The sequence below is a fragment of the Scyliorhinus torazame genome, chromosome 8 (assembly GCF_047496885.1).
Source record: "Scyliorhinus torazame isolate Kashiwa2021f chromosome 8, sScyTor2.1, whole genome shotgun sequence".
NCBI lineage: Eukaryota > Metazoa > Chordata > Chondrichthyes > Carcharhiniformes > Scyliorhinidae > Scyliorhinus > Scyliorhinus torazame.
In genome coordinates this window covers 114592041-114616198 of record NC_092714.1, presented here as the reverse complement: position 1 = coordinate 114616198, position 24158 = coordinate 114592041, and the positions used below count along the sequence as shown (strand labels likewise).

General features: G+C 45.2%; 1 protein-coding gene and 1 long non-coding RNA gene across 7 annotated transcripts in view; one reads left to right on the top strand and one right to left on the bottom strand.

Moving 5' to 3' along the window:
• The window catches only part of gtpbp8 (GTP binding protein 8), a 72259-nt gene that overhangs the window by 15601 nt on the left and 32500 nt on the right, over positions 1 to 24158 (top strand). For 3 of the 5 annotated variants that reach the window (XM_072514061.1, XM_072514065.1, XM_072514064.1), the window contains exon 1: positions 18581 to 18693. The exons of 1 other annotated variant lie outside the window; for it this stretch is intronic. The gene's annotated coding sequence lies outside the window, so the exon portion shown is untranslated. Of the gene's footprint in view, positions 1 to 18580; positions 18694 to 24158 lie in introns of those variants that run through there. One more of the 5 variants, XM_072514062.1, reaches the window with a different exon arrangement.
• Positions 1469 to 18511, bottom strand: LOC140428769 (uncharacterized). Of its 2 annotated transcripts, XR_011948871.1 has the most exons (5): positions 18465 to 18511; positions 17826 to 18237; positions 16160 to 16283; positions 9868 to 9993; positions 1469 to 1885 (listed from the first exon to the last, which is right to left on the bottom strand). It is a non-coding gene; the product is annotated as an uncharacterized lncRNA (long non-coding RNA). The 2 variants fall into 2 exon arrangements; XR_011948870.1 differs by lacking the exon at positions 1469 to 1885 and having other exon boundaries at positions 8999 to 9993.

Genomic DNA, 24158 nt, shown 5'->3' with positions numbered 1-24158 from the left:
TGGGCTGATGGTCCTCACACTGGCCGTGCTGGCTGGGGAGGGGTGGGAGGGTGGGGGGACCTGCCAGGGCCGGGGATGGTGATGGGGGGATGGGCCATGGGGCCGGGGTGACCCCACACGGGACTGGAGGTGCAGAGATGGGGGAGAGGTGAGCATGCGGGGACATCGGCACCGCCTGTCATTCGAGGGCCTGCTGGACAAGGTATACCTTTGAAGACCTTAGCTGAGCAGAGGGACAATGCCACATATCTGCCAGATCATGACGCACCTGGCACTGCAGGGAGAATGGTGGAGGACTCCCACTCCTAGTGGCCGTCAAGGTGACGGCTACCCTGATCCTTTACCCCATGGGGTCCTTCCAGGAACCGAGTGGGGACTTGTTTGGGATCTCACAGAGCTCGGTGCACAGGTGCATCCACGCTGTCACGGAGGCCCTGTATGCCCAGTCGGCACAATACATCCATTTGAATGTGGACCAAACCCAGCAGGATGCCTGGGCAGCGGGGTTCACCACCATACCCGAGATGCCCTGGGACCAGGGGGTGATCAACGCGATGCATGTCACCCTACGAGCACCTGCAGGTGACAAGCCGATCTTCATAAACCAAAAGGGATTCAACTCATTGAATGTGCAGCTGCTGTGTGGCTATCAGATGCATATCATGCACGTCTACGCCAGATACCCTGGCAGTGTGCACGGCGCCTTCATTCCGGCACATTTGACGGTTCCTGGCCTTGTCGAGGCGCACCCCCGTTTGGGGTGTTGGCTCTTGGGCAACAGGGATTATCCATTGCGGTCGTGGCTGATGGCGCCTATCCGGAGGCCACAAAACGACACGCAGACCCAGTACAATGACGCCAATGCTGTGAACAGGGGGGTGATCGAGTGGTGCTTCAGCACCCTGAAGATGCGATTCAGATGCCTGGACCGCTCTGGAGGGGCCCTCCAATGTAATGCTGGGAGGGTCGCTCACATTGTGGTGGCCTGCTGTGTCGTCCACAACATCGCACAGCAGAGGGGCGACATGCTGGAGGAGGAGGATAAATGCTAGGTCTCCTCCGATGAGGAGGATGTGGGGGGGGGAGGGGGGGCAGGGGTGGGCGGCACATGCGGCCCCGGCAGGCAAGGGAGGCCGTACATCATGTGTGACCGGGCCAACGGGTACGGGATGCTCTGATCGCCTCCAGGTTCACCAACTGGGCGGGGGGACTGGCCAGGAGCACGAACACCGCATCCCACCTTCACCTCTCCCCACCCCCAGTTATTAATCAACTGTGTATTCTTCAGGAGTACATGTTGAATCCAAGTTAGTAGTGTTAATAAATTTATAGCTGTATTTAAGTTAAAGCTATTTTGTGGTGTTTGTGAACACTACACCAACCACCCTGAAATAAGCAACACAAAGAACACCACATGCTGAATTGAATTCCTCAGAGTCAGATTTACCCATTTTTGTACACAGGCATGCATAGAACATTCTGCTAAAGTGGAGACTTAATGTTCCAACCACGCCAAGCTATATAAATGGGGTACTGTCTGGTTAGAACTAGAAATCTCACCCACAATTACTTTGAAAGATGGCAAAAAAATGATCAAATGTACCACGGCATGGTAGCACAGTGGGTAGCACTGTCACTTCCGAGCTCCAGGGTCCCAAGTTCGATTCCCGGCTTGGATCACTGTCTGTGCGGAATCTGCATGTTCTCCCGTGTCTGCGTGGGTTTCCTCCGGGTGCTCCGGTTTCCTCTCACAAGTCCTGAAAGACGTGCTTGTTAGGTGAATTGGATATTCCGAATTCTCCCTCTGTGTACCCGAAGAGGCGCCAGAATGTGGTGACTAGGGGATTTTCACAGTAACTTCATTGCAGTGTTAATGTAAGCCTACCTGTGCCAATAAAGATTTTTATTATTATTATTTGAGGCAGGTATATTGGACCTTCACAGTTAAGCAGCTATAACTTAGACATTAACATTATGATATCTAATTAATAAAATACAGCCGCGGTCTTCAACAAAGAACCAGCACTTCAAAATGAAAACTGAAATTAATTAGTTACTATATCTATTTGCATTATTATTTCTAAAAATTATCATTTGCAGTTGACAAGTAATTACTTTTCATGAATAGAATTGGGTTTGTGAATCCATGAATTCAATGATTGGGGACTTCAAGTTGAGAGTACTTTTAATTCCCAATCAGTAAAGATGTAAATTCATACTTCTGATTTACTCATTAAACTTAATTATTTGCCATCTCCAGACTGCCATTTTCAGAAAGTATTTGTTGAAATCAGATCAATATAGTTATTGTCTCACTCAAATAATTGACATATTGCTGCCAGAAAGCTTCCAAGTCAAAATGATCCAACAATGTACAATATTGGCTCAGGTCAATGGGTGGTAATATGACTCTGTATTTACTGCTAACAGCAACATGAGCTTTTTATAGTCATTGGCCCATTTTCTGAATTCTTGACGGTTACAGTCCTGCCCATCCATGATGCACATGTGCCAATGCATAGATAGTGTGAGGAATACTGACCTGGCTGGACTTTCTAACTTTGACCCTGAGCAATTAATGCGGTCAGTCACTTAAATTGTTTTAATTTATATCAGTGCAACAATACAAATACTCAGATGCCAACATGTCATCATACTGAAACAAAATAATCTTCCTTCTTCCTGTCCTACAACCCAGAACAGATTCTCTCCTTCTGTAATCTCTTGTCTTTCTTTAATCTTCTTGCAGCACTTGTGAACTTTGGCTCAGTGTCTGAGTCAGAGGGTCATGGGTTCAAGTCTCATTCTGGAGATTTGTGCACATAATCTAAACTGCAGCATAACTGCGGTGCTGTCTGAGCATTTAGGATAAAACTGTCCTGTAAGGTGAATGTAAGAGGGTCCATTGCATTATTTCAAACAAGAACATGGAAGTTCTGTCCTTTTCGTCAGCCAATATCACTAAACAGTGTTCTTTTCATTCTTGCTTATGGAATCTTGCTGTGCACAAGATGGCTGCCATATTATCTATTTTACAACACTCGTTTTATTTTCTGAACCTGTTTAAGACATTTTAATGATCTATGCGGAGGTATTATTGGTGTTGGATCACAAATATCAGAGTTATAGCTGACCAAACATTAATATTTCTGAAGCTGCTGTATGTAAGTTGTGTGTGGAATCCTTATATCGTAACTGATATAAGTAAGACTGAACTGACCCAAAGACGTGCTGCATGATTCTGAATGAATCAGTATGGGAGAAAACACCAAGGTTACATCTTTGATTAAAGATTTGGAATGGAAAGCACTACACCAAAGGAGGGAGAAAAACAGACTGACCATTGTTATGGACAGGAGGGGGGTTAATTAAAACAGCCCTAATGAAGTCTAGTTTTATTCATATGGGGGCTAGTTGAATGCATATAGCTAATAGGCAAAATATTAAAAGTGTCTTGACTGTGGGAATCCAGTCCTTTTCTCATACAATGAAGGAACCATTGTATTCAGTACTGAGAATGGATTATTCCCTGTGTAATCAGCTAATCAATTTTCGCTAGGTCTCTGCCAAGCTATGAAATATGGCAAGTGTGATAAAACACATCCAGTATTTTTCTTAAGACTGTGCACGCAGCCGATAAGCTAGATTTGATAGACACCAATCAATCTTAAGTAATGTCCAATGTTTGATTAACAAGTTACCTTCTAAGTAACAGACATTCATTTGAACAAACCAGGAGGTCTCAGCTGAGACTTAGAAGCCAATGAAAGTAAATGAGGGATTCAACCAGAGATAAAAATTTCCTTGAAAGTAGGACTTATGTGGTCGAAGTCCTTTGTTCCTGAATTCTTGAATCATCTATCTGTTTGTTGTGTATCGTGATTTCCTTTGTGCTTATGCTTTTTGCCATGTGCTTGACTTTTTATGTATTGTTTGATATTTTGTTTCTTAGTTTCTATTCAGTTCTTATTCAAGTGTATACCAGTGAGTAACTAACAATAAAGTCGTATTTTTGACGCCTTCCACCAACTGGACTACCGATTCTTATTAGAAGAGAAAAATAATTTGGTGAACACCACACCGAGGCATTGGGCAGTGGATCGACAGAACCGAGATAAGAGACCCTCAAGTCCGCGGCCATTTAGAGTCGCGTGGCCTCCTCAGCACCCCTAATGAAAACACCTGGATTGAAATTGGCCCAAGTCCCAGTAACAGACTTTTGACGATGGTACATATGTATATTATACGGCAATATAGATATATATATATTGCAATCCCCAATTAGAGAATAGTCTATGACTTGAGGCCCGGGGTTAGAAAATGCTATTGAAGGATAAAGCATTGGAGTTGAAATGCCAGCTGAAAACCTGTCTCCAATTTCTAAGGGTGCCAGATATTTCTGCAGAAAAAATGTTCCAGATAACAAAGGCTCATATGGAGCAGTGATTTGACATGGCTGAAACCAGTACAGTGATTGAGGAAAAGCATGGTACCTCCACAGGACAATTGTCCTTGGAAGATATTAAAAGGGTCTGGGGAAAAATGACACACATGAAAGACCAATTGAAAGTGCTGCACGAGCATTTCCAGACAAGGAATGTCGAAACAGTGGCTTTTGCTACTGCAGAGAGAAAAATGTCATAAGAAAATGATCAAATAAAGAATTAGTTGGCTGGCAGAGAAGTACAAGCTTGTTCTGAGACTAGGTCAGATTATAAGCTTGCAGCTTGGCAGTGATCCAATTTAAGTTCTCCAAAACAAGTTGCAAGTGAAATGTTAAGATTTCTTTCAAATTTGGTTAAGTAACTAAATTGAAATCGGTTTAAAGGAAAAAAATAAAGGATATAGGAAAATAAATTGGAGCACAGAAGTTAACTATTTCACCAGTCAATTGTTTGATTTTAAATTGCCCAGAAACTTATGGACTAAATTACTCGATATAAGGTTTAATTGCTGATTCATGGGAACTCAATGACACCAGTTAAAAGCAGAAATTTTAAGCACGCTCTAGAGAAATTTGGAACAAATGGGGGAATTTATTGTGCTATCACATCACCCCTGTTAGGGAACAGAGGGTTGGTAGGTCATAACGAGTTTGGGTGAAAATGTCTTTGAGATCTGAATTTAACAAAGGATAGGTGATGCCTGTGAAATCAGATGCTGAAAATTGACTTAAATGAAAAGAAATATATAAATGGATCAAATAACGAACTTAAGGCCATAATAATGGGAATTACTTCATTGCTGTACTGACCCAACAATACGATGATTATAAGTGACCTGTAGTCTGTTACATCAACAGGCAATCAGCAATTGCTGTTCGATATAGGAAATCCACTTAGAACACCCCTTAGTGAAGATTCTGACCATGGGAAGATTGAAAATGATCTCAGATGCTAAAAGGGTTCAAGGGAAGTGTCTATTACTTAAATGGGTGGGCTACAGTAGTTAAGGACGAGAGGAATAACCAAGTGGGATATATGAACATTGAGGAAAAGAATAAATATGTGATGTGCAAATTGGAATTGAGGAAGTGAGTATGGCAGGAGAAGAGCAATTAGAGGAGGCCATTGTGATCCTGTGTCAATGGGATACAGCAGAGTGAATGAAGAGCCAAGAACAGGATGGGCGATAGTTGAACAAGGCGGGATAGAATCAAAAGTGAATCTATTTGATGGGTAACGAGAACAACGATGATGGTGTCCGTGGGCATAAGGACAAAGCCTCATTTGAAGAAGAGATCCTACAACTTAAGACAAAGACTGGACATTAATAAAAATCTGAAAGCCAACAACACTGTTGTTTGAATTTGGGACAATTCTGGGGTATAGAAAGACAATGTAATTTAGCTAGTTACTTTAAAAAAGATGTAATTTAAGACAAAGAACAAGCAATCAAAATGTTACTGCTTGGAATAAAATGGAAATGTTTGATTCTTGTTTTAAACATGGAGATATTTTATTGGACTGCAAGATTTCTCCAGGGCTCATGATTGGGATAGGATTAAGTAATTTAGAGTAGACGATTGGAACAGGAAATAGGAATTGGAATATTGGGTGCAATTCAATTAAATATTTCAATCTGGCATTAATATGAAGGGCAATGTCTCGAGGAAGCTTTTAAATTGATAAACTTTCTCTTGATAATGCTTGTGTCCTTGGCTAAGCTTTTAATTAAAGAGAACAAAGCTTGATACCAGGGCCACCACCCAAGGCATCTAGACCGTACGTGGAGAGATAAGCAACAACTATGAGATCTTTTGATTAGATCACAAAAGGTTCAAGAATGTATGGTATGACATTGGGGGCACTGAGCATGTGTGCAGATGAGTTACATGTGAAGTAACTAACAAGCAGGAAACCAGTTCAAAATAGACCCTTTCAAGGCTTTAAAACTCCTTGTCATTATGCATTGCAGAGCATGCACACTACTTGGCAAACAGCACGGCCAGAAATGGTCAATGGGACCAACAGAGTGAAACAACACCATTAAGCGATCAAGGCACTGACACATATTCCATAGAGAAACTTACTTTAGAATAATTGGGATAGAATCAAACACACTGACACCTGACAAAATGAGCACAGTTGAAGTGACAGGATAAATTATTTGGATAAGAATAAGTAAGGGCCTGGTAGCAAGTAAACCTGGTGAGGGGTATCCACAAGATGGATACCGATGATTGGAGAGCTGGAGAATATTTTAAGTACATGCATGATGCTATTTTGAATGATATTTGAGTGAGATGATTTGCAAGTGGGGAGTGTCAGAGAGAAAGGGGTATCAATCCAATCATTCAGGGATCATATTCAAATTACAATAGATTATGGAATAAATTGGAATTTAACACAGGTTATGTGAAGAAAAAACTGGAATCGAAAACAAAAACAAAGAAGTTAATTTTCTCCCTGCGTGGATCACCCCACTCAAGTGCTAGAGAAAGAAAGTGACCAATAATAATAATGAGATAAGGGGTGGAAGAGTGAGATCTCACCTTGTGAAAACTGGAACCGTATTATACATTACTCACAAATTGAAATGACATTTACTTCACATAGGAAGCAAAGAATGAAATTAATAACAGAGCAAGTGGTCAAAGTTTGTTTGTTTGTGAGGTACAATGACATGGTCAAAGCCAGTCTAGTACCCACACTTGCAGGAGGAAACACAATAAGATACACAGCAGTTATTATGTGCGGCATCAAATGCCCAGGCAATCTCAGCCTCAAGGTAGAGAAACCAATGTTAAATTATTTATTTTAGTTTAGTTAATACATATTCTCAGGATGGCAACTCAATATGATTTTATAGCAGATTTCGGATCAAAAGCTCATCCCATGGCTTGGTCTCAGCATCACACTCAAAATTGACAACGGAGAAAGAACATATGGCATCCCGAACAGGCGCCAGAATGTGGCGACTAAGGGCTTTTCACAGTAACTTCAATTGAAGCCTACTTGTGACAATAAGCGATTTTCATTTCATTTCATTTCATGTGAGACGTCAATGTTGAACAATTACTGTTACAAACTATCAGTCCAAAGAAGTAAAAGTGCCATTACTGCACGTGATAGGTTTTTCTCTCTTATTCCTTTTTATGGTGATGCCAAGGTAGCTGAAGGGTTTAATAAAAAGGAAGCTGGGAGCAGCACAGTGGCGCAGTGGTTAGCACTGCTGCCTCACAGTGCGATGTCCCAGGTTTGATCCCAGCTCTGGGTCACTGTCCGTGTGGAGTTTGCACATTCTTCCCGTGTTTGCGTGGGTTTCGCCCCCACAACCTAAAAGATGTGCAGGCTAGGTGGATTGACCACGCTAAATTGCTCCTTAATTGGAAAAAATGAATTTTGTACTCTAAATTTATTATTTTTAAAAGAAAAAAATAATTTAAATACAAATCAAATAAGATGGCAGCTATCATACAAGAAGTAGCTAATGACACCTCCACAGGATATGAGCGGTTCTTACTATAAGCCCAAAGTGCTTGTAACTCTTTCAAGGCTTGCCCATTCCAGTGTTGAAGGCTGTTCCTAAACAAAGGGACCATCAAAGGCAACTTTGAATGTGTTCCTCTTAGCCTATATTTATTTTATTTTATTTTTCGCTTTACTTTAAATATGATTCATTATATTAGGATTAGAAGAATCAAAGGGGGGACTGATAAAATCTAGTTTTACTCATATAAGAGTAGTTGAATGCATATAGCTAATAGGCAAAATATTAAAAGTGTCTTGACTGTGGGAATCCAGTCATTGTATTCAGTACTGAGAACGGATTGTTCTCTGTGTAATCAAATAATCAATTTTAGCTAGGTCTCTGCCAAGCTATGACACATAGTAGGTATGAAAAAACATATCCAGTATTTTTCCTAAGACTGTGGACTAGATACTAAGCTAGTTTTGATAGGCACCAATCAATTTTAAGTAATGTCCAATGTTTGATTAACAAGTCATCCTCTAAGTAACAGACACTCATTTGAACAAGCTAGGAGGTGTCAGCTGAGAATTAGAAGCCAAAGACGGGTTAAATCAGAGCGAATTCCCTTAAAAGTAGGACTTTTGTGGTTGAGGTCCTTTGTTCCTGAATTCTTGAATCATCTATCCGTTTGTTGTGTATAGTGATTTTGTTTGCGCTTATGCTTTTTGCCATGTGCTTGACTTTCTATGTATTATTTGATATTTTGTTTCTTAGTTGTTATTCAGTTCTTATTCAAGTATATACCAGTGAGTAACTAACAATAAAGTTGTATTTTTGACACCTCCCACAAACCGGACTACCGATTCTTATTAGAAGAGAAGAATAAGAATCCCAACAAGCCCTTATTTTCTTCTCACTATCCGCCTATAAACAGAAAGGTGTTTTTAAAATTTCTGATTTCCACCTTTATAAGTGGTGGCATATTTTTCCCAATCCTTCAATTCGGAACATTCCAATCCTCTATAAATAACTCACACAGCAAACTCAAAAAAAAAAAGGGGTGTGTTTATTTCACACACACAACACGCGGAAAGAGGTTTTGCTACATCCGCCCCCTTTTGCACTCATACAATAAAAGGAACAAGGGAAAGTAAGGGGTACAGGGTTAGACCACAATAACAATTATGGTTTTACATGAGTCCAGAATCCAGAATCAAAAGGCTAATAGAGGGTTCCTTGCAAGGATAGGTTGGTTGGCTGTTGCCGGGTGATGCATATTTCCAGAAGTGAGAACTTCCACAAGGGGAGAAGGCACCTTGAGTTGAATTAAGCTTGAAGTTACTAGTTTCAATGTTTCAATAGTTCACAATGTAGATGAGGGTCAGGAAATTGTCCCTGGATAAAGCTCTTTCTGCTGCTACCTGTTTGATGCTAAGATGATAGCGAGGAACAGGCTCCTGCCTGGAGTTAATTTTCTCTTTGGAGATCAAACAGAAAACTAAAGGTAACTTCCAACAACTTGTTAAATAAAGGAATTTAGACAGCTCAAGTCCTGGTCATGTGACACTGTTTTTGTGTTAACTAGTGAAGCCTCTGGTTGAAACTCATTGTATTTGGGAGCCCTTATTGGTTGGGCCATTGACACCACCTTGGGATGAGGAGTCACAAATAACTGCCTTTGTCCATAGCTGGCTGGTGTAGTGATATGCTTGTATCAGAGATGGATGGTGTGTGCCCTCCAACCAGTAGGTGGTGGTGCAGCACACAATGCGGTCTCAAGACCGGGTCTTGTGACCAGGGATTCCTATATATGTGGAGATACATCTGGCCATCACCAGATAGTTGAAGGGGATGGTGGTAAGACATACAGGTGAACAGTCGTGCTAGGTGTAGTTCCAGAGGAGTACAAAGAAACTCCATGATAACTTGCTCTGTAACAGATTGCTATCTTACCATGTGTGATTCAATAAAGATCCTGGGTTGGACAAGTCCAGTTGTTTGATGAATTCCTTTGCAAGGCTTAGAAGACCAAATACAGCAGCTGGGACAAACACACTGTCTCCAGGGTTGAGGTTCTGGCTTAAAAATGCAAAAAAGGTTGATGTATTTTTCTGGAATTCGGTTGTTAGCAGTCACAGAGGCATTAGCACCTCCATGCCGATATTGAGTTTCTGATAGTTGGAAATTCCCCTGCTGTGAGTGCCAGATAGTCATGGAAAGCCATCCCCACATAAAAATAAAAATTATAATTTTTACAGTCTGGGTATGCATTTATTTTCTGTCCCGTCGCAGCCGAGAGCACTATGTTCTATAAAATAGGTGAGAATTGACAGAAACAACTATCTGGTGCTCTCTGGCAATGTCAAAAGATGAGGTACCCACCCATGCAAACTTAACAGACCATTTGTTTCCAAGGCAGTGGCTGGAATTTTCCAGTATCGCCTTGGCGGAGCCTCCTGCACGGGATGTCGCAACGCAGCCAAAAATCCATTGACTTTCAGTGGGACTGGACTACTCCAGCGCTAGGTGGGAAAATCCTGCCCAGTGTATCAAGAATCTTTCTTCCCAAAGACAAACCCACAATGGAACAAGCTGCCAAAGGAAATAGTCACAACTTCATCACTTGAAATCTTCAACAACCAACTTTAGGTTATTTCCATTTAAAAGCTTTCATTATCAGGACTACCATTTAATCAGGTCATGCCTGGTTTAGTTATCACGGCCCATAAAAGTATTGCCAGAATACGGATATTAAAGCAGAAGCAGGTGTCAACACACATGTCAGATGATGTCCTACACATGAAAGAAAACGTCCATCATGGTTATTCGATTATGTTCCTAAGTAAGCTATTTTCAATTGGTGAACAAAACCTTTGTCTCATTATATATGACTGAATGCATTTTTACATTAATGCAAAGTCAGAATATGTAATATTGGACTTCCAGTGGTGGCCATGGAAAGAGTGGTTGCACATTTGGTGGCTCTTGCTCGAGGTGTTTTTTTTGGTCCTTCCCCACCCAAATTGTGTTGTGTTTGGTGGCAAAAGGTGCATGAGCATTGAGGGAGTGTCATCCTCCTCTGGTGGAACTGGCTTATGGCTCATCAGACGAGGAGTGCAACGAGAAAGAAACAGCAGCTTGAGCGAGAGTAGTAGTGGTGTGACGCAGGAAAAGGTGGCGGAGAGTGCTGTCTGCCCAGTGGTCAAAGGAGCAGCTGATATTGAGGAATTCCAGCAACAATGGAAGGAGGCCTTTGAGGACCTGGCTCAGCAGGTGGAACCGCTTAGGGCAGCGATTGAGCACGTTGAGCAGAGGCAGGAGACACAGGGCCTGGTGATCCAAAAGATGGAGGAGACAGTGAGGGAGCATGAGGATCAGTTGACCTCGCTGGAGACAGAGATGGGAACGGCGATGAGCAGTCAGAAAAGGCTGAGGGAACAGTTGGAGGATGTCAAGAACCGCTCCAGGAGGCAAAATCTTTGGTTCGTGGAGATGCCTGAGGGCATTGAAGTATGTGGCGGACCTCCTGTAGAAGTTGATTTGGGAGGGGATCTTTGACTGTCCTCTCGAGGTGGATCAAGCGCACAGGACGTTGAGGAGGAGGAGCCGCTGAGTCATGGTGGTGAGGCTGCATCATTTTCTCGATAAGGAGAAGATTTTGAGGTGGGCGAGGCAAAGAAGTCCACATGGGAGGAGACCTAGGAGCGGAGTTGGCCAAGCAGACGGCCAGATCAAGGTTGCCCTTTACAAGAGAGGGGTGAAGTTTGGGATTCTGTACCCTGCTCGTTTGTGGGTTACGCACCAGAAACAAGAGTTTTATTTTGACTCGTTGGGAGAGGCAAAGGACTTTATGAGGGACTCTGGACTGGGAGGAGTATGAGGACATTGAACTTTGAAGCGGGGGCCACCATGCTAACTGGTTGGGCTAGCTAACGGGAGCGAAATGGGGGGTTTCCGGGAGGAGAGAGTAGGGAAGGGGTGAGTGCGTTGTTTTGTTTTTTTTGGTTATGGGGAGGGGGGTTGGGGGGGGGGGGGAGGTAGGGATGGTGACATGAGTGTGATTGGTGTGGTGCAGCTGGTTAAGGAGGGATGGCAGCGAACATCTTGGGGCAGGCCCGGAAAAGTGAGAGACACCAGTGGGGGGTGGGGGTGGGAGGGGGGAATGGCTAAAGTAGGGCTATGGCTGATCGGCAGGGAAAGGGGGCTTGGAGCCCCCCGACCCGGTTGGTTACATGGAACATGCGGGGGTTGAATGGGCCGGTGAAACAATTGCCTGTTTTTGCAGACTTGAGGAGTTTGAAGGTAGGCGTTGTGTTCCTTCAGGAGATGCGGCTGAAGCATGGAGATCAGGCGAGGCTGAGGAAGGAATGGGTGGGGAGGTGTTCCACTCGGGGCCGGACATGAAGACGAGAGGAGTGTCGGTACTGGTCAACAAGGAAGTGGCTTTCGAGGTTGGCAGTATTCTAGCTGACCCTGGTGGCAGACACGTGATGGTTAGTGGGAAGCTGCAGGGGACACCTGTGGTCCTGGTGAACCTCTATGCCCCAGGTTGGGATGACGTGGACTTCATGAGGTGGGTGTTAGGGATGATCCCGGATCTGGACATATACTGGCTGATTTTAACATGGTTCTGGATTCAAGGATGGCCTGGTCGTGTCCCAGGTCTTTGAAGGTTTCGGTGGTGGCCAAGGAGCTGAGGGGGTCATGGACCATATGGGGGAGGGGGGAGGTGGAGGAGTACCAGTGGAGGTTTGGGAGGCAACAGTCGAAGGAGAGGAAGGTGCAGGGGGTGGAGGCCCCCATTGGGCTGAAGGAGGCGATGGACTGCATCGATGCGATGCAAGCGGGGAAGGCTCCAGGGCCGGATGGGTTTCCAGCCAAGTTCTGTAAGAGGCTTGGTGTGGAGTTGGGAATGCGCAATGAGTCAAGGGGAAGGGGGAGCTCCCCCCAACATTGTTGCAAGAGTCTTATTCATTCAATTCAAACAAAGATAAGGACCAGGAGCAGTGTGGGTGGTAACGCCCAAATTCGCTGTTAAATGTGGATGTGAAGGAGCTAGCGAAAGTGTTAGCGTTGTGCCTCGAGGACAATGTGCTGGGGATGATAGGGAAGGACCAGACAAGCTTTGTGAAGCAGCGGCAGCTGTCGACAAATGTGCGCAGGTTGCTCAATATCATTATGATGCCTTCGGAGGGGCAGGAAGTTGAAGTGGAGTGGCAATGGATGCGAAGAAAGTGTTTGATCGGGTGGAGTGGGCGTATTTTCTGGAGGTGCTGGGTCGGTCCGGCTTTGGCTAGGGCTTCATGGATTGGGTTTGGCTGCTGTATAGGGCACCGATGGCTAGTGTCTGGACGAACAGGACGAGTTTGGGGTACATTAGGCTGAATTGGGGGATGAGGCAGAGGTGCCCGCTCTCCCCGTTGCTTTTTTGCTCTGGGGATAGAGCCATTGGCAATGGCGTCAGGGCGTTGAGGGGTTGGAGAGGGACTTAGCAGGTGGGGTCGAGCAGAGCCTTGTTGTATGCGGATGATCTTCTGTTATGCATCTTGGACCCGGTGGGCAATTTTGATAAGATCGTGGAGGTCCTGAGGGAATTTGGCCGTTTTTCAGGATCTAAAGTGAACATGGGGAAAAACAAGGTGTTCCCGATTAATGCTAGAGGGCAGGAGTGAGGCTAGGGGAGTTCCTGTTCTGGGTGGTGGCAATGAGCTTTCAGTATCTCAGGATACCGGTGGTGCAGAGCTGGACACAGCTGCATAAATTGAATTTGGCACGACTGGTGGAGGGAATGAAGTCAGACATTAAGAGGTGGATGTGTTGCGTCTGTCACTGGCTGGGCACGTGCAGACGGTGTTGCTCAGGTTCTTGTTTGTGTTCCAGAACCTCCCCATCTTTGTTCCCAAGTCTTTTTTTTAGGACGATGAATGGGATATTTTCGGGGTTTGTGTGGGCGGGGAGGAGGGTGTTTTAGGAGAGGGGGCGAGAGAGGGCGAGGGGGCTGGCTTTGCTGAGCTTGATGAACGATGATTTGACTGCGAATATTGCAATGGTTAGGAAATGGACAGTGGAGGAGGCATTGGTGTGGGGGCGGATGGGATGGGTCTCAGGGGACTATTTTTGGCAGCACTCCCGTCCTTGCCGGATGGGTCTGAGATCACTGTTGTTGGCGCCCCTCCTGTTCTTGCTGGTCCGGTATTCCATGAGCCCGGTGGGTCTCAGTGTTGTGAGTTTAGAACCAGTGCAGGCAACATTTCGGGTTGGAAGCAGGCAGCAATTAGGAAGATCTTGAGAGATGAGAGAGGCAAGGCGGTCTCGGATGCAGAAGGGGTGAATGGGGTGTTTGAGGTCTTTTACAGAAGGTTGTATGAGTCGGGAGCCCCTGCCTAGCAAGGAAGACATGAGACAGTTCTTGGATGGGCAGGAGTTCCTAAGGGTTGGAAGGCATGTCTCTGCGGGCGCCGATATGCGATAATCACAGGTTTGCGCCGACGGGGTTGGATGCGAGATTCCAGGGGTGGCAGCATGTGGGGGTAGAGTAATTCAGGGACTGGTTTGTAAGGGATAAGTTTGCAGGCCTAGAATATCTGGAGGAAACATGTCAGTTGCCTAAGGAGAATATGTTCTGGTATCTGCAGTTTCGTCCTTGCCGGGGCTGTCGCCTCCGCTGTTGCAAGATAAGCTGTTGTCCAAAGATGCCATTGGGGAGGGGAGAGTGGCAGACATTTATGGAGAGCTGATGGAGAGGGAGGGCGCTCCAGTGGAGGAGATCAGGTGCAAATGAGAGGAGTTGGGTGGTGGGGTGGTGAGGGCCAGAACGCGAAGGAAACCCTGCGAAGGGTGAAAGCGTCCTCATCGTGTGCGAGGTTAAGTCTCATCCAGTTTAAGGTGGTGCACAGGGCCCACATGACTGTTGCGACAATGAGACGGTTCTTTGCAGGGGTGGAGGATAGGTGTGGGCGGTGTGGTGGGAACCCCGCAAATCACGTCCACAGGTTCTGGACATGGCCAAAGCTGAGGGGGTTCTGGCAAGGGTTCTCGGATGTTATGTCCGGATTCTGGGTGTAGGGGTGGCCTCGAGTCCGGAAGTGATGATATTTGGAGTGATGGCAGAACTGGGAGTCCAAGTTGGGAGAGAGGCCGATGTCTTGGCCTTTGCCACCTTGATTGCCCGGAGATGGAATTTGTTGTGCTGGCGGGACTCGAAGCCGCCAAAGGCGGGGTGGAGGTGAGCGATCTGGAAGAATTCCTGCGCTTGGAAAAGGTCAAGTCCGACTAATGGGGAGTGGAGGTGGGGTTCACCCCGATGTGGAAGCTGTTTATCGATTTGGAATTAAGGCATCAGCGGGGGGAGGGGGTCCAGGGATTGTTTTTTGATTTCTTCTTCATTTTGAGGGGGGCAGATAAGGGGGAAAAACTAAGGGCGTATTGAGAGTCGTGGGCTCATTATCAGGGGTTGTTGTGGGCTTGCGTTTTTTGTATCTGTGGTTTTCTGATATTTCTATATATATATGCAAAATTCCTTTAATAAAAATATTTTAAAAGAAAATAATATGTAATTGTGTTACTGGTGAAGTTGAACGTATGTTCAAGTTTTGCTTAAGTTTATTGCTTACCTTTTGAAAATAAACATTGAAACACGCTATACTTATTTCTATGTTTCTAAGAAGAGGAAGGATATTATATATTGAAAACTTATATTGTGTATTTTGTCCGGGAGGACTCGTCTGAACAGAAACCAAACTCTTACAATCATACTGCTTGGTTGTTTATCATAGAATTTACAGTGCAGAAGGAGGCCATTCGGCCCATCGAGTCTGCGCCAGCTCTTGGAAAGAGCATCCTACCCAAGGTCAGCATCTCCACCCTATCCCCATAACCCAGTAACCCCACCCAACACTAAGGGCAATTTTGGACACTAAGGGCAATTTATCATGGCCAATCCACCTAACCTGCACATCTTTGGACTGTGGGAGGAAACCGGAGCACCCGGAGGAAACCCACGCACACACGGGGAGGATGTGCAGACTCCGCCCAGACAGTGAACCAAGCCGGAATCGAACCTGGGACCCTGGAGCTGTGAAGCAATTGTGCTATCCACAATGCCACCGTGCTGCCGTTAACACTCAACATTTCACTCTGCTTCTCCACAGCCAAACCTTCTTTGTTTCTGTGGCTCAAATAGCAGCTGTCCTTTTTGTGAGATGCTGTGAAACGATGTTAAACCTGTAAGCATATAGACACTTACTGTGCTCATCCCAGTCCAACAACGGCATCTCCACATCATGACTACCATTGACACCGCAAACTGCCGACTCAAAGTGGAGAGGATCTCCAAGAAGATCACGCATATAGACACTGACATCAAGTTTCTACAAAGATGCAAGAAAGCAGACAAGATAAAGATTTAATTACCTGCAAATGCTCGCATTCAAAGCATTGTCTTGTACCTTTGACTTTGTCTATATATATGTTTCTGGAACATACCTTTTCTTTCACCTGAGGAAGGAGCAGTGCTCCGAAAGCTAGTGTTTGAAACAAACCTGTTGGACTTTAACCTGGTGTTGTAAGACTTCTTAATGTGCTCAACCCAGTCCAACGCCGGCATCTCCACTTCATGAATACTGACACAGTATATTCCATTGTCCTATTTTTCCATTTAATTACCCTTTTTAAAAAGTGGTTTGCGGGCCCCCTACCCCACAAGGTTCACACACATCTTCTAACCCCTCAAAGAGCCGGCTCAACCTCGCCCTTGTAAGGTGCGCTCTGTACACCACCTTCAGCTGTATCAGCCCCAACCTCGCACACGAGGTGGAGGCGTTCATCCTCCGGAGCATATCCTCTCCCAACTCTTCGTCCCACTTTGCCTTGATCCCTTCTAACAGCGTCTTCTCCTCCTCCAAAATAGCCCCGTAAACCGCCGATACTCCCCCCTTTTCCAGTACCCCTGTCGTCAGCACCTCCTCCAGCAATGTGGAAGCCAGCTCTACTGGGAAGCTCTGTATCGCCTTTCTGGCAAAGTCTCGAACCTGCATGGATCTAAATATTTCCCTCTGCTCCAGTCCATACTTCGCTTCCAGCTCCTTAAACCCCACAAAACCAAGAAATAAATATTTTAGTGTCCTAATTCCCTCCTCCTCCCATCTCCGAAAATTTCCATCCCACATCCCTGGCTCAAATCTATGGTTTCCCCGAATCGGCATTTCCCTGGACCCTGACCCCAACCCGGAGTGCTGTCGAAACTGCCTCCAAATTCTGAACAAAGCTATTACTACCGGACTCCCAGAGTATCTCCCCGGGGACGTTGGAAGCGGCGCTGTCGTTGTGCCTTCAATCCCGACCCCCTACCCAAACTCTCCTCCATTCTGACCCATTGGGAGTCAATCCCTCTGGCCCAGCTCCGTACCTTCTCCACATTCGCCGCCCAGTATACATCAGGATACATGGGCAATTTAACAAATTGCTGGGCAGATGCTCGTGTTGTACACTTATCAAGCATATGGTGAAGTCAATGTAGTGATCTGTATATCTGATGGTACATGAAGGGTTAACAACTGCATCATAGTGTTAGACAACCACTAGATGGCAGCACTAGATTCAGGTATATAAACTGAACCTAGAAGATCCTCCCTCTCTTCGAACCAGGAGTAACTAGACAGCAGAGTGTTGGAGAGATAGCTCAGTTTGTACGTGTAGTTAAGCACAGTTAATACTTCTCCTGATTTACTTTATCATCAGTTGTAGTTCTGTAGAGTGAACAAACTAATTAGTATTTATATTCGTTCTTCGTTAGTTATTTGCTTTAAATTGAAGATGGTAGTTTCATTGAAATCTAACCATCAGACCATTCTGGAAGTAAAGCAAAGAGTAACAATGCATTACGATCACGTAATATAACAGTCTATACCTACCATAATTCTGTCACCTTACTCAAAGCTACTGTGGTGAACCACTGTTATTGTAGTTCCACTGTTGTTCCACTGTTACTTACAGCGCTGTATATTTTCTCTGTTACTGTTTGTTCCATTGTTACTCACTGTCTAATATATTGTTGTTCTTCCGTGGCTCCGCCCCACTGGGTGTTGTATATAGTTGTCTGATCTGTAGCCCTGTCTCCAGTCTGGGTTCAGCAGCAGACAGGTTACATCTTACAGTATTAAAACCATTACTTTGTTTCCTACAACTTGCCTTGTGTGTAATTGATGGTGCATCAGCTACCTCAGCTGTGCCATGCCAGGCAATGTTAACACAGAGATAACTACCAAGGCACAAACTACTGTCACACAATTGAAAACCTGCCAGAGATTCAGTCTCCTACCGGATCTGTGAAAAAGGAATTAAAAAAATTAAAGAACAATATCTACATTGCTTTAAGGATCAGTCTGACTATTCTTTGTGCAACATATTTTTTTTCAAATTTGCACTTAAGCATTTCACATGTAAAATTAGATTAAAAATAAAGCCAATTTTGTTGAAGACCATATATGAGTTTGACAAAGGAATTTACTGCAAATAAATGTGAAAACTGCCAACGTCATCTATATTCTCACATATTTAGACCGAGCAATAGTTCCCCTCCTTGAACCAGGAGCTGCTAATGTACTTATGAAGGAAGTGTTTCTCCGGCCCTTTTACTGCCGCTCCTTGTTTCCTGGGGGAGGACAGTCAGAGATGGGAGCTAGAGGCGCGGTTACTCGGGGCAACCGGCCGGGCCGGGCAGTTTCCGGCAGCGCGACACCGCCTACTTCTCATTCAGGCGGCAGGGGGCGAGGCAGAAGGGTAAGCCGGATCGGGGCAAGTGGGTTGAAATTTGGTAATGAGGCGGGAACCCGGGCGGTAGATCTATTGCAACCCCGCCGGTAGGTGGCGGTCGTTGAAACTGGGTTGCCAACTCTCCAGGGTGGGCCTGGAGTCTCCAGGAATTGAAGATCAGTTTCCTGGAGAAATATATATGCAATAGATTGGCTATTTCTCTTTACCAGATAGAAACACACTAAAAATGGGGGGTGGCTATTTGGTTGATAATCAATCAGCATCCAGTTAGGTAATGGATCTATTTGCTTTCCAATTTGCACTGGAAGGCGGTGTGTTGGCCAAATAATGAGGGGGAGTCATTTGACGAAATCTCCAGGAATTATTTTAATCACAGTTGGACTGCTTTCCTCTCGGCAAACTTCTGGTGTGCGACATTTATTTCAAAAATTTTACAATCAAGGGACAGTTTTGTGTGGCCAATCCACACCTACCCGGCACATCTTTGGGTAGTGGGGGTGAAACCCACACAGACAAGGCGAGAATGTGCAAGCTCCACAGGGACAGTGACCCGAGGCTGGGATCGAACCCTGGTCCTTGGTGCAGCAAAGCAGCAGTGCTCGCCACTGTGCTGCCCTCTTATGTGGGACATTGTTTAACGTGGGTATGTTGTTGTACATCAGTTTGCTATTTCCTGCATTACAGTTGGGGACCATTACAGCGCAGTACAGGCCCTTCGGCCCTCGATGTTGCGCTGACCTGTGAAACCAATCTAAAGCCCATCTACACTATTCTATTATCATCCATATGTTTATCCAATGACCATTTAAATGCCCTTAATGTTGGTGAGTCCACTACTGTTGCAGGCAGGGCATTCCATGCCCTTACTACTCTCTGAGTAAAGAACGTACCTCTGACATCTGTCCTATATCTATCTCCCCTCAATTTAAAGCTATGTCACCTCGTGCTAGCCATCACTATCCGAGGAAAAAGGCTCTCACTGTCCACCCTATCTAATCCTCTGATCATCTTGTATGCCTCTATCAAGTCACCTCTTAACCTTCTTCTCTCCAACGAAAACAGCCTCAAATCCCTCAGCCTTTCCTCAGAAGATCTTCCCTCCATACCAGGCAACATCCTGGTAAATCTCCTCTGCACCCTTTCCAATGCTTCCACATCCTTCCTATAATGCGGCGACCGGAATGGCACGCAATGCTCCAAATGCGGCCGCACCAGAGTTTTGTACGGCTGCAACATGACCTCATGGCTCCGAAACTCAATCCCTCTACCAATAAAAGCTAACACACCGTAAGCCTTCTTAATAACCCTATCAACCTGGGTGGCAACTTTCAGGGATCCATGTACATGGACACCGAGATCTCTCTGCTCATCCACACTACCAAGAATCTTACCATTAGCCCAGTACTCTGTATTCCTGTTATTCCTTCCAAAATGAAGCACCTCACACTTTTCTGCATTAAACTCCATTTGCCACTTCTCAGCCCAGCTCTGCAGCTTATCTATGTCCCTCTGTAACCTGCAACATCCTTCCGCACTGTCCACAACTCCACCGACTTCAGTGTCATCCACAAATTTACTCACCCATCCTTCTACGCCCTCCTCCAGGTCATTTATAAAAATGACAAACAGCAGTGGTCCCAAAACAGATCCTTGTGGTACACCACTAGTAACTGAACTCCAGGCTGAACATTTCCCATCAACCACCACCCTCTGTCTTCTTACAGCTAGCCAATTTCTGATCCAAACCACTAAATCACCCTCAATCCCATGCCTCTGTATTTTCTGTAATCGGCTACCGTGAGGAACCTTATCAAACGCTTTACTGAAATCCATATACACCACATCAACTGCTTTACCCTCGTCCACCTGTTTGGTCACCTTCTCAAAGAACTCAATAAGGTTTGTGAGGCGTGACCTACCCTTCACAAAACCACGTTGACTATCCATAATCAAATTATTCCTTTCTAGATGATTATAAATCCTATCTCTTATAATCCTTTCCAAGACTTTGCCCATGACAAAAGTAAGGCTCACTGGTCTATAGTTACCGGGGTTGTCTCTACTCCCTTTCTTGAACAAGGGGACAACATTTGCTATCCTCCAGTCTTCTGGCACTATTCCTGTAACAATGACGACATAAAGATCAAAGCCAAAGGCTCTGCAATCTCCTCCCTAGCTTCCCAGAGAATCCTAGGATAAATCCCATCCGGCCCAGGGGACTTATCTATTTTCACACTTTCCAGAATTGCTAACACCTCCTCCTTATGAACCTCAATCCCGTCTAGTCTAGTAGCCTGTATCTCAGTATTCTCCTCGACAACATTGTCTTTTTCCTGTGTGAATACTGACGAAAAATATTCATTTAGCGCCTCTCCTATCTCCTCTGACTCCACGCACAACTTCCCACTAATGTCCTTGACTGGCCCTACTCTTGCCCTAGTCATTCTTTTATTCCTGATATACCTATAGAAAGCTTTAGGGTTTTCCTTGATCATACCTGCCAAAGACATCTCATGTCCCCTCCTGGCTCTTCTTAGCTCTCTAGGTCCTTCCTGGCTAACTTGTGACTCTCAAGTGCCCTAACTGAACCTTCACGTCTCATCTTTACATAAGCCTCCTTCGTCTTGACAAGTGATTCAACTACTTTAGTAAACCACGGTTCCCTCGCTCAACCACTTCCTCCCTGCCTGACAGGTACATACTTATCAAGGACACGCAGTAGCTGTTCCTTGAGCAAGCTCCACATTTCAATTGTGCCCATTCCCTGCAGTTTCCTTCCCCATCCTATGTATCCTAAGTCTTGCCTAATCGCATCATAATTGCCTATCCCCCAGCTATAACTCTTGCCCTGCGGTATATACCTATCCCTTTCCATCGCTAAAGTAAACGTAACCGAATTGTGGTCACTATCACCAAAGTGCTCACCTACCTCCAAATCTAACACCTGGCCTGGTTCATTACCCTCCTGCATACATTGGACAGAAACTCAAACTATAGCGTTTCCAGTCAATATTTGGAAAGTTAAAGTCCCCCATAACAACTACCCTCTTACCTTCGCTCCTATCCAGAATCATCTTTGCAATCCTTTCCTCTCCATCTCTGGAACTTTTCGGAGGCCTATAGAAAACTCCCAACAGGGTGACCTCCTTTTCTGTTTCTAACCTCAGCCCATACTACCTCAGTAGACGAGTCCTCATCAAACGTCCTTTCTGCCACCATAATACTGTCCTTGACTACCAATGCCACACCTCCCCCTCTTTTACCACCTTCCCTGAGCTTACTGAAACATCTAAACCCCGGAACCTGAAACAACCATACCTATCCCTGCTCTATCCATGTCTCCGAAATGGCCACAACATCGAAGTCCCAGGTACCAACCCATGCTGCAAGTTCACCCACCTTATTCCGGATGCTCCTGGTGTTGAAGTAGACACACTTCAAACCACCTTCCTGCCTACCATAAGACCATAAGACATAGGAGCGGAAGTAAGGCCATTCGGCCCATCGAGTCCACTCCACCATTCAATCATGGCTGATTTCAACTCCATTTACCCGCTCTCTCTCCATAGCCCTTAATTCCTCGAGAAATCAAGAATTTATCAACTTCTGTCTTAAAAGACACTCAACGTCCCGGCCTCCACCGCCCTCTGTGGCAATGAATTCCACAGACCCACCACTGTGGCTGAAGAAATTTCTCCTTATCCCTGTTCTAAAGTGACTCCCTTTTATTCTAAGGCTGTGCCCCCGGGTCCTAGTCTCCCCTGCTAATGGAAACAACTTCCCTACATCCACCCTATCTAAGCCATTCATTATCTTGTAAGTTTCTATTAGATCTCCCCTCAACCTCCTAAACTCCAATGAATATAATCCCAGGGTCCTCAAACGTTCATCGTATGTTAGGCCTACCATTCCTGGGATCATCCGTGTGAATCTCCGCTGGACCCGCTCCAGTGCCAGTATGTCCTTCCTGAGGTGTGGGGCCCAAAATTGCTCACAGTATTCTAAATGGGGCCTAACTAATGCTTTATAAAGCTTCAGAAGTACATCCCTGCTTTTATATTCCAAGCCTCTTGAGATGAATGACAACATTGCATTTGCTTTCTTAATTATGGACTCAATCTGCAAGTTTACCTTTAGAGAATCCTGGACTAGGACTCCCAAGTCCCTTTGCACTTCAGCATTATGAATTTTGTCACCGTTTAGAAAATAGTCCATGCCTCTATTCTTTTTTCCAAAGTGCAAGACCTCGCACTTGCCCACGTTGAATTTCATCAGCCATTTCTTGGACCACTCTCCTAAACTGTCTAAATCTTTCTGCAGCCTCCCCACCTCCTCCATACTACCTGCCCCTCCACCTATCTTTGTATCATCGGCAAACCTAGCCAGAATGCCCCCAGTCCCGTCATCTAGATCGTTAATATATAAAGAGAACAGCTGTGGCCCCAACACTGAACCCTGCGGGACACCACTCGTCACCGGTTGCCATTCCGAAAAAGAACCTTTTATCCCAACTTTCTGCCTGACAGCCAATCATCAATCCATGTTAGTACCTTGCCTCGAATACCATGGGCCCTTATTTTACTCAGTACCGGTACACTCCTGCGACCTTGAAACCTTACTCATGACCTCACTATCAACCTCCTGTACACTGGAGCTACAATTCAGGATCCCATCCCCCTGCTGAATTAGTTTAAACCCTCCCGAAGAGCATTAGCAAATTTCCCCCCCTGGTTCAGGTGTAGATCATCCCGTTTGTAGAGGTCCCACCTGCCCCAGAATGAGCCCCAATTATCCAGGTATCTGAATCCCTCCCTCCTGCACCATCCCTGTAGCCACGTGTTCAACTGCTCTCTCTCTCTCCCTATTCCTCGTCTTGCTAGCACGTGGCACGGGTAACAACACAGAGATAATAACTGTTTGTTCTAGCTCTAAGATTCCACCCTAGCTCCCTGAATACCTGCCTTACATCCTCATCCCTTTTCCTACCTATATCGTTGGTGCCTATGTGGACCATGACTTGGGGCTGCTCCCCCTCCCCCTCAAGGATTCCGAAAACACGATCCGAGACGTCACGGACCCTGGCACCTGGGAGGCAACACACCAACCGCGAGTCTCTCTCGTTACCACAGAATCTCCTATCTGTCCCCCTAACTATGGAGTCCCCAATGACGAATGCTCTACTCCTCTCTGCCCACAGCTCCGAAGCAGCTCCGGTTCTGGTGAAGGCACAGACTTCAAGGGACGAAATTGAGTATCTGAGGTCTCCTCGTTAAACTTATTTTCTTATTTTATGAAAATATTTTTCATTGAATTTTCATATTTTGCATCCGACAATTTATAAAACAACTCTAAACCAACACATATATTCACAACAGAGGATCATCCCAATAACAACTGTGGCCGTGACCCCCCCTTTGACGGGTGTACTTTTCTTATATATTTGATATTCTTCAACATGGTCAAAACATGTA